This window comes from Neopelma chrysocephalum, unplaced genomic scaffold, assembly GCF_003984885.1.
Source record: "Neopelma chrysocephalum unplaced genomic scaffold, ASM398488v2 Primary Assembly neopelma1_367, whole genome shotgun sequence".
Taxonomy (NCBI): Eukaryota; Metazoa; Chordata; class Aves; order Passeriformes; family Pipridae; genus Neopelma; species Neopelma chrysocephalum.
The window spans coordinates 285,109-296,458 of NW_020898031.1; the positions used below are offsets into that span (position 1 = coordinate 285,109).

The following is an 11,350-nucleotide window of genomic DNA, read 5'->3' on the forward strand; positions in this document are numbered from 1 at the left end:
TCTGGGGGGAAACTCCCTTTGGCAGTGGGAGGAGCAGAAGCAGCCCTGCCAAAAAAAAATCACCTGGTGATGAGGAAAACACGACCTTCCCCCTGTCCTCCTCCCCTCCTTTAAAACTCACCTGGTAAAGTCCCAAAACAAAACCTGCACATCTGTCAATCCTGGGGCAGGAAGGGGAAAACCCAGAGCCGTGGAAGGTCAATGTTCTGACAGTGTATGTTTAGTAATACTGAGATAATGCCCAGTGAAAATCAACAAATATGATGGTGGATGTTTAGAGCCACTGGAGGTTAATCCTGGTTTAAAGGTTTGTCTCTTCAAGAGTGGTTTAAAATCCCGTTTGAGAGCATCACGTTGTCACTTTATGTCTGCTACAGGAAAACTGACAATTTGGCCTTATCCTGTTCAGATGTTTGAGGAATTAGAAGATTCTCATAATTATTCCATATCATGTGTATTCCAGACCATTTATTTAAAAATTCAATCCCTTAATGAATGTACCTTTGCTGCAGAGCTTTCCTGCCTGCTCTGTTCCCAAAATTACAGACCAAAACCCCTCTCTGTGAAATTGGGGCGTTGCACACACAAGAGGAACTTTCTAATTTTCTTGGTTTGCAAACTCTGACTTAGTCAAAAGCTGTTCCCTTGGGGGGGTGGATTTAAATAACCAAATAACACGTGGGAAATTTCCAGCCTACTTTAGCAAGTTTACACTTTTTTTTAAATTATTATTATTCCTTCATGTTCTGGGGCTAAACTAAGTGAAGGTGAAGTCAATCAGCACAGCTTAATTTTGGTTTGGTTTCAGACTGAAACAATAAACCCCACATGGCACTGCCAGAAATGGGCTTGATTCCTTTGCACAGCCTGGGAATGTCAGGGGATGTAAAGCTGGCTGGGTTACACCTGGTTTAGCCACAAATTGCATTTCCCACCCCAGTCAGAATCCAGCTGGAGAATTCGCCTTATTTTTTTTTTTACCCATTTCATACAAATCTAATTTCTTACTTCAACCAAACCAAAAAGAGCTGTCACTGTGAGCAGGGGGCCTGGTGGGACTGGTGCTGAGCCAAATTTAACCCCTATTTTCACTCCTGTCCATTACAATCAGCCAAGGTTGGGTCAGTGTGGGTGGCAGGAGCACATTCAGGAGAAAGCAGGAACAGAAAAGAGGCTTCAGGAGCTTTATGGAAACAAAAAGAACTGAAAAGGGGCATTCTGGGGCTTTTTCACCCTCGTTTTTGGCCCAGAGCTGCACAATAGGCCACAGGGTAGGTACAGAGAGCAAATCTCTTAATAATCTGAAGCTGTTCTTTACCCAGGATTCCAGGTCTGAAAAGTCTGACCAACAACTCTGGACTTGTTCCTGCTGCTCTGGAACTGCAAATGTCATTGTTGCCCTCCCAGCTCAGCAGGCTTGGAACAGTCTGAGACTTATAAATACTGAGACTTCTGCAAAGGTTTTCTGCACTTTAGGATTTCACAGGGCCTGACAGGCTGGTTGTTTTTGCAGGGGGAGCAGGTTTGGGGCTGAGACACAAACACCAGCTCACTTGGCAGCAGGCTGGCACTGCTTCTAGCAGCACATGGTTCTATCTGGGTTTGAATTACATTTCTAGTGACTGCCAGTCCTCCTCCTCCTCAGGAACCTGTTCTTCATTGGACAAAATGCTGGGAATTAGGAAAAGAAAAATAAGGAATGGCACCCAGAGCTGCTGTTGTCTGGGAAACCAGCTCCAGCCTCTCTCCAGCAGGGAATTTGTTCTCAGCTCCTCAGCTCAGAGCTCGGGAACACTGAAACAAACCCAGCAGCTCCCTGGGCTGGTGTCCTCCAAAATCCACATTCCCAGGACATCCAGTGTCTGAAAAGGAATAAATGTTTGACTCTGACAGTGCCAGAAAGGAAACTCTCCCTCCATGGCCAAGGGCAGGGTTGGCTTTGCTGCTGCCCCTCAGGTTTTGTTCCCTGTTTTTATCTTCACTTTGGCTAAAGCAGCTCCTTTGTTACTGATCTTAAACTCTGAGAGTCTGATCGACAGCTCTTGAGTTTTTCTGCCTGTTATGGATTGGTTTGATGCTTTTGTGTTGTTCCAGTGAACCTGAAATGTCCCAATATTGCACATTTCCTTTGCTCTTAAACAGACTTTCTGGAACTCTGTTTACATACATAAGATTTGATCCAAAATGCAGATGTAGAGGAGCACCTGAAGCAGGATTAGAGGCCAGAACCTAAAAATGTATTCCTTTCCTCCATTTTATAAATTATTACATTTGAAAAACAATTTTCACCAACTGGAAAGTAAGAGAAATGTAATTTTGCACACTTTAGATTCCATCTGGCTGCCCTGAGTCTGATCAGGTGAAACAGCCATTTTGATTTTACATCACCGAAGAATCTGCTCCTCTAATATATTTTCATCTTCCTAAGCACAGGTACTTCTGTGCTGTGAGTCATTTAAGACTAATAGTTGCATTCTAAAAATGACTTACAGTTGTGTCAGCACAACGTGCAGCCCCAGCTCTGCCAGCCCCAGCACCATAAAGCTCATTTTGCAGTCTGTTACAACCCTGAACTCCCACAAAAATTTTATTGGCCTTTTTGTAATAGATGAAAAGATACCAACAGAATTCTCTTAAAACACGGGGAGCTGGGTTTGTTATTATTTTTATCTCTGGCAGCAGCTGCTCTCCCCCTCTCGGGGCATCTCTGGACTGCAGCGGGTTCAGAGAAGCTTATTCAGCATAAATCACCCAAACAGGGATCCTGCAGGACTCCAGGGTATAAACATCACACCACAGGGCCATTCTTTTCTCCCCACCTGTGAGTTTTACCACGTTCAGTCACGGATCCATTCCAGAGCATATTTCTCACCACAAAAAATCCAGCTTTGTGCACACACAGCACTGGAACAAGGGAGGAACTGTGCTGGCTGCCTGCTCACGAGGTCAAGCTTTTTTTTTTCCAGGCTGTTTCTGCCTGTAAAACACAGATTTAAGCAAAGGGGCTGCTTGGTTCTTGGAAGGTAATTAGCTGAGTGGAAAAACAGGAAATTAGCTTTCCAAGTCCTTACCTACTGTGAATGATCTCAAGGGTTTGTCTTTCTGGCCTTTCTCTAATTTCACTGATCCCCAGGAATTTCTCCACTTGTTCCTCAGCAGGAGAGGTGGTGGGAATAACTCACCCAGGGCCTTTGCCACGTTAACCCCACTGAGGGAGCTTTTCCAGCAGTTGTTCATTCCTGGGCTGTGGTTTGGTGGAATTACTCCCTCGACACCGTCCTTGTTTCAGCAGAGGCTGGAGGGTTTTCCAGGGCAGCAGTGAAATGGCACCTCTGCCCCTTCCTGGACAATTAAAATGACTTGAAGGATTCCTGAGCAAACACAGTAACTTAAAACACACAACACCTGTAGCCACAAACAACACTCAACATGCTGGTGAACATCACCAATCATTTTCCAGTAATGCCTTTTCTCTCATTGCCAATACCAGCAGAAATGGTAGCAAAAAAATCTCCTTTCCAACACGAGACAGAAAGAAATCAATCACTCTAAGATTAAAGACTCACTTAGAGAGTTGTTTGGTAGTGACAGTGTCTGAGTGCAGGAGGCAGAACCCGAGTTCTGCTCCTCGCCCCGAGTCGAGGAAAAACCTTTATCCGTACCCGTGTTCACTGTTCTGTCCAAGAATAACATAAGTGTCTAGGAACTTGCCACTATATTTTTTGTATTAGAGGTGAATAGTACAGATTCTACTATAGTGTTTCTTGTCTGGGGCTCGGGGGGGGTCGGGGTGTTGTTGTAATTTTCGAGCTGTTGCAAAAGCTGCTTTAACTGAGCTGTCGAGTTGTCTTGACTGGTTTGTGCTTTACAAGGGGGCCTCACCTCGTGTCCCGGGGGAGCTGAAGTCACCTGTGAGCCGTGCCCAGGGCACAGGGGTCAGCACAGGGGTCAGCTGGGCTGGCCCTGCCCTGTGCCCAGCTGGAGCCTCTCCCCTCCTGTGTCAGCAGCCGCTTCCTTCGCCCGCCCCGCCGGGAACCCCTGGGTGCAGAACTGTCCTTGTGCAGCCCCCAGGAGATGCCAAACCCCCAAACCCCCGTGTTCCCTGCTCTCTGTACAGAAATCTCGCTGTCCAACCCCAGGGGCAGCACCAAGGGGAGTTGGAGGGTGCTCTGCCCCGAGCCTGGCTCGAGCTGTCGTAGGACACGGATCCCACAGCCAGGGGATCTGCCTTGGGAAAGGGGAATGTGCCCTCCCAGATCCTCCCAGGGAGCTGCCTGGTGCTTGGGGTTTGCAGTTTAAAACATTCTAACCCCTGGTGCTCCCCAGGCTGAAATGTGGAGTGTTAACCCCGGGGTGGTGACGCCTTTTCACCGATTCCTTCTGTTTTCCCCCCGTTTGGGCGCTGAAGGTGGAGGGGGAGGGAGCAAGATTTGGAGGTGAAGCTGGAGATCTTTGCATCCTTTCCACTAAAACCCAGCCCCCGTCCCTGAACCTCCCAGAGCTCCCTGACTGCATCCCTGAGCAGAAAATACACACACAGATAAATGCCTCATGGATTTACTCCTGACATCACGGAATTTGGGACTTGGGAGATGGAGTTGCCTCCTCCCACCTCTTAATCCAATTCATCCCATTTGATACCTGGCTCCAAAACCATTAATTGTGCACCTTCTGTTGATTTGGATGAAGTAAAATTGGACTGGTCAGACTCAAAGCAGTGTTACACACCCCAAGAGCTAACACAACAAAAATTCCCATTTCATTTTCAACTTGGAAAACTTTTGACCAGCCCTTTGGTGAAAAGAGGAGGGGGAACTTCAATCTAATCACACGAAATGTAAATTATTTTTTAAAAAGTGAAAAAAACAACCTCACAAATATTCCTCTAGAGAGACCTATTTTCTCTTCTGCTCCTTTATTTTTGTGATGAGTAGGTTCTGAAAATGTTGGTTCTGGGCTCATGTGACTGAGCATCCTTCCCTCCCCCGGGTCCAGTGTGGTTAGAACTGAAGGAGAGCAGAGGTTTGAACCCTTTCTTTAGTATGAAGCTGAAGGAGCAGGGAGGAGGAGACAGAACGTGAAATCAAAAGCATGGCCTTGGCTTCATACCACACTTTCTGTGCCTTGTTCTATCAATGTAAATTCTGAATGTTGTACAGTAAAATACTTGGGAGAGACTCCTTGGAAAAGGCTGCACTGGCTTCTTTTTTTCAGCACATGTACATATATAAATATATATACATATATATATTTGGTAATGCCAACCAGCTGTGTTATATTGTACTGAGAGAGTGACCCTGGGAGGTTTTGGGTGTTTTCTGGAGGGTCTGCAGAGCTGTGGCCCCTTTTGGAGAGACATGTACAGGTGGGAACTCCTGCATATCAGTTATTTATGAATAAAGAGTCTTTTACTGACCTCTTGGAGCATGTTCTTTCCTGGGGGGAAAAAAGGGGGGGCTGAGCTGGGTTTATGATGGAAAACTCTGTACTGGGAACCTTTTTCCTGAAAAAAAAAAAAAAAGAATTAAAATCTACAGGAATAGGACCAGAAGTGAAGTTTACCCTTTACTGACAACACGGAAACAGGTCAGGAATACCATCCTGCTCTCATGTCAGTCTGGGCTGCAACCAATTCCCTAAAGACTAATTTAAGGCATTTCACTGAATTTATTTATTTATTTGTCTGAACTTAGGGACAACCCAACTCCTGGCCAGGGCACTCACCTTAAGAGGGATATGTAATAAAATGAATCATTAGTCCCTGCAGAGCAGAGGTGCCAGGGCAGGTGTTATAAATCAAGATATCCCTTCAAACACTTCAAGTTGTTCTCACCCAAGATCCCAAACCCCAGATACTGTGATGGGGACCCTTGGTAACAACCAGGACTGTCACATGCCTCTGACATTCATTGCAAAATTATTCCTGATTAATTATGTTTGCAGGGAAATAGCATCTGTTGCTGTGAAGAGTTCACAGCGCTGTGATTTAAGGAACAGCCACTCAGAAATTCTCCTGCCAGGGTGGAAGGGAAGGGTCTGGGCTGGGCTATTTCAGCCCTTCTGAAAACTCAAAAAACCCCACAAAAACCAAGATAACACTTTCAACACAAAGGTAGGACTGAGCCTCACCTGTTGTTGAGAGTATCAGAAATTATTATGTAAAGAGGATTCAATTTTCAAACAGTTCTGAAAGGCTGCATTTAACCAAGTACCACTGACATTTAGGCTTTGAACAGAAAAATGTCACCAGCAATAATTGAACTGACACCCCTTCAATGAGACCTTGATCATGGCACTGGAAAGATGCTGCTCAGCCCCCAAAATTCACACACAGCTGAATTATTGTAGCTCAATGGAATTGCAAAATTACACCAGTCCCTGTGACTTTTAACACCCCCCTGCAGCCTGAAGGATGTTTGTGAAGTAAATATTCAGTAAAACAAGCCCATGGTCCCTGGGTGCCTGGGAGGGGGAGCTGAGCTGCACAAAACACCCCCCTGGGCAGTCTACACGGAATTTGGAAGGAATAAGCATGGAATTTGTGAGGAATAATGGAGCACTGAGCTGCCACTGCTCCCTGAGCAGGTCCCAGCCTGGTTTGGGGACACCAGAGCTCCCCAGGGCCCTGCTGGTGGCACCAGAGGAGTCTGTGTGTCCCCCACAGCTGGGACAGAACTCGTGGCTTGGGCTGGCGACAGAGAAAAGAAGGAGAGGAGAAGATTCTCTCCCTGCCTGTGTTTATTTTTTGTTGTGTTTTAGGGCCATTTGGTTGCTGACTCAAATGCTGTAACCCTTCTGTTGTGACAGGAGGCAACACTGGAGAGAACTCCTGGTTACAAACACCCCAGACTAATTTAAACCAAACTGAATCAATCCCAATCTGCTCCGCTGAGGGAGTTTGGGCTGGTTTTTTGCATTTTTTTCCCTCTTGTGAGATATCATTTGGATTGTATGTATTTTACTCCAGTACTTATCACAGCTTCAAGGCTATTTTCCCTTATTTTGCTTTTTTTCTTTGCTCTTTTTTTCCCCTGCCAGCCTGACTCACTAAATAACAGCATCACAGAGTCAAACCTTAAATCACAGGCAGTGCCTGAAGTCCTGCAGAAAGCTTTGTTAGGAAACCACGCAAATAAATCACCAACTCTTTCAAAATGCCTCCAGAGTTCAAAAACCAGCTTTAAAGCAGGTCCTTTAAAGAGCTCAGTTCCTTATATGAGAAATATTCAGAGAGTTTTGTTTTGAGTCGTCGGTGGGAGCCCAGACTTGGCTGTGCAGGAGGGTTCTCAGCTCCTCATCACACCTGCCAGAGGGTCATTCTGCTGCAGAATTAGGCAGAGGGGCAGCTGAGGAGCAGCCACTGAAATCAGGGTGAGAGTTGAGAAATTCTCGTGGTGGAATAAAGGTAACACCAGCTTGGGGGGGGGGGGCTTAAAAAACCCAGGTACAGGTGGGCACAGCCCTCCCCACACCCCTCCAGGTGAGTCCTGTGCCAAAAACCCCCTGGGCTGTGCAAGATGTCACTATTTCCCTCCCTTTTAGCGGCATAACCAGCTCATTAAATCTTCCCATGAAGGTTATTTTCTTACCAAGTGACAGATCTAAAGATTTACGTCCCCCATCCGTCACCTGCCTTCTCCCTCCTGCTTATCCCTTTGTATTTGTTAATGGCCTTTCCCTTGTTATATAATCCTGTCAGGGGTGTTAAAATACCTCTCAGGACTGTTCATTTGGTCTAAATCATCCAGCCTGCCCCGGTGACAGCAGAGCTGGTGTGGGAAGGAGCCCTGTCCTGTCCTCCAGTAATTGTCACCACATGATAAGAAGGTGTAAGATTTAATAAGGTCATAAAGCAGAATGGCAGGAGCTGGTGTCACAGGTATTTTTTTTTTCATTACTGTCCAGAAAATCTGGATTCAGCGGGACAATAAATCACAGCAATCGAGCAGAAATGACCCGTTTGATTATTCAAAGTCTTTGCAGCCACACAGGGAGAGCAGCAGGGCTGGGAGAGCCTCTGCCACCCCCCCAGCACTCAAAGCACTGCTCCCCGGGCCACCAAACTGCCCCTGCTGAGCTCAACAGGCACAACCAGGCTCCAAAGCAGTGCAAAACCAGCAACTTGTTTAGTTCTGAATGCAATGGAAGGGGTGGAAGCAAATATTCCTGTCAAACTCGGGCACATCCCTGTCCCAGCGCTCAGGGCTGGCTGGGGGCTGCCAGGGGATGGCAAAGTTTCCAGTGCAGATGCCAAAAAATCAACACCAGGGTAAAACAAAACCAATAAAACCAGAAAAATAAAGATGCTCCCCTCCCCTCACAGATATTTTTCTCCTCTAATCTGCCACAGGCCCCCTTTATCTCATCCTCTGGTGTCCTCCAGCTCCGGGCAGCTTCTGAAGCAACAATTCCAACAGCAACAACAGACCTTAAATCCACACTCACATGGAAGAAGCAGCTTTGCCTGCATCCCAGGCCCTTCCAAAAGCACAGATCCATGTCCCCTCCCCAACACACATCCCTGGGGAACACGTGAACCACTGGGGTCACTCCTGGGACATCTCGGGAAAGAATCTGACTTTTTGAAGCTGCTAATTAGCAGCTGAGGTCCTTTGAGAAATGCCATCCTGTTTGTGGGGGACAAACACCTCCAAAAGCAGGACCCTCCATTTCTTTATCCCCATTTCATGTGTATACAGGGATATTTTCCCTCTCATTACCTGGAAACAGGTGGGTTTGCTGCTCGTGCTTGCCCACGGCTAACAATTATTTACTGCTCATTATCACGATCTTCTGTCACATCCAGGGAACTGGGACCGAGCAGGAAACAAGCAACAGAAATCCTGGGCTCCTGCAAACACCCAGAATATTAAAATTGAAGGGAAGAAGAAGCACGTTAAGCTCTGGCTTGATTTACAAACTTTCCGAGGAGCGACAGTTGTTCCTTAAAGGATTTGTTGTGATCAAACTAATTTATAGGGTTGTTACAGTGGTGAAACCTCCGCATTTAACATTTATGGGGAAAGAACTTCACAGTTTTGCTTCGTGGAGATTCAATTAAAATCTGACTCGGGGAAAGCTGCTGCGATTTTCCTCCTCGCATTTCGTCCCTCACTAATCACTTTTCTTTTTAATACTCCCTGCCTGGTGATACAGTGGGAGAAGCCCTTTGCAAACAGCAGCCTCATTAAAGCCCCACACTACAGTTCACAGGGATTACAGACAGGCACCAAAAATGAAGGGATGCTGCCCTTTTGTCCCAGTTAGAGCAGCTGGGACCAGTTCATCACTGGATGGGTGTAACCCAAAACTGTGGATTCCAGAGCCTTCCAGGCCATTGCCCACAAACTGTTCTCAACAGACCATTGACACCCTCTGCCCAGAGCAGCCCTGAGCCCTCAGGCTGGAAACTGGGTGTTCAGAGGCCTGGGAGATAGGAGGGTGCTCCTGTCCTCACCCCCAGGGTGGAACTCCCCGCCCTGAGGGAGGGACTGGGCATTCCTGCCTCAACTGGAGGAGAGACAATCTTGGGGGCTTGGGACTTTTTTAACCACTCGTGGGATCCAGAGAAGGACTGAGACCACCACTCTCAACCAGACTGAGACCATCACTCTTGCCCAGACTGCACCAGCCTCTCACCAACAGGTTTTTCCCTCTCCTTTTCCTTTGGACTCAGGGGGCCCAACAAACCCCACTCTGTTCCTGCCCCAGGGTGCTGGGTTATACATTTGGGGTTTGTGGGTTACAACCAACTGTTTGCCTGTATAATCATATTTATTGTATTATTTTATTAAATTGTTATTCTGATTTATAATCTCTCCTTTGAGTTGGGTTCATTTCCCCTGCTGGTTTACCTTTAAACCAGCACACCTTTAAAAAGTGCATCTCCCCCCTCCAGTACTCTGGAAGAACAAGTTCCCTGCTGCCTGTAATTTCTCTAAACAGGTGAAGAATCCATTATAAAATATCCCAGCCAGCCCGTGCTCATTGTAATCCCCTGTACCTGGTGCCATTAGCCATGCACGGGGGTAATGAGGCAGGCAAAGGTTATTCCCGGGGCCAGGCTGGAATGATGAGGGGCTGCCAGAGCAGGAGACTCACCCCGGGCTATCTGAAATTGAAATTTTGGGCTTAAATTAATAACTCGACATGAGCCCAGACAGTAATGCTGCCTGTCCCCTGCAGGGCTGAAAATGTCTTTTGACATTAATAAAAAAAGAAAAAAAAAAAAGGAGGGGGTGTTAACCTGGGCAGACAAGAGAGAGAAGCAATGCACTGGGCTCTGCTGATGCCACGGGAATGTGGGAGGTGGGAAACACATGGAAAAAGGCCCTTCCTTGACTACCTGACAGGCCAAGTGAATACCCAGTGAAGGGTAATAAATCCCTCCACCCTTCCTGACACCTGAAGGATTTGTTTTTATCACCAACAAGGGAAATTGCCTCGTTGTCTTCATTATTGTAACAGCACCAGGAACGTTCTGAGGTGTTTTACAGAGCAGTTTAAAAAAAAAAACAAACCAAGCCTTGCTCCCAGAGCTGAAGGCTTTAGTCTCTGGAACTCAGTGGATGAAAAACACGGGTTTTTAAATTGAGAGGAGATTTTAAAGCTATTAACTGTATTTGTCTTCCTTTTTTACAAGGCAAAATGCATTTAATGCCAGGCTGCACAGCCTGAGTGACTGTGGGCTGGGACAGGAAGAATTGCTGGTCTGTCCCACTGTGCACATTTACACAGCTGGACACATCTGCAGGAGCCACATGAAGAATATTCACAGGAACTGGGACTCAAAATAAGTTATTCCTATTCCCAGTTCAGTTGCAGAAATTATGAGTGACTTGAGCGAGTTTCTGCCAAAAGAAGGAACATTTTCCTCCATCACAGAAATTTAACAAGCCAAGGCAGTTATTTTACCTCACATCAACTGAATGCACACCCCTCCTCCCCTGCAGAGCTTCAATTAGGGTAAATGCATTTATTCCTTCAGAACTTTTCTGCTCATCACCCATCAAGCTGAAGAAAAAGACCAAAAGAATGGTTTTTATTCCCTTCCCTGAAGTGTTGTGTTCATGAGCCTGGAGTGGGAAGGGCCTCGTGCAAGGCACAGTCCCATGGGATCAGAGCTCCAGAAACACCCAGGGAAGGGGATGGACACATCTCCTCCCACTCCCACCCCGTGCTCCTCCTTTAATTCCTCACACTGTGGGTTGTGAAACCTGGTCCTATTGTCACACTGAACTCTGCCTTGTCAGGACAGCTTTGTCACTCATAAATATTGCAATGAGAACCAAAGGCTGCTCATGAAAGATTGATTCCTGGCAGTTCACTGACCCTTCCTTCGAGGCCTTTT

General features: G+C 46.6%; 1 long non-coding RNA gene across 1 annotated transcript; it reads left to right on the forward strand.

The window, feature by feature from the left end:
* Positions 1 to 27: 27 nt before the first annotated feature.
* LOC113978969 lies at positions 28 to 10,171 on the forward strand. The gene is made up of 3 exons (XR_003537691.1): positions 28 to 223; positions 6,894 to 6,896; positions 10,160 to 10,171. It is a non-coding gene; the product is annotated as an uncharacterized LOC113978969 (long non-coding RNA).
* Positions 10,172 to 11,350: the final 1,179 nt, after the last annotated feature.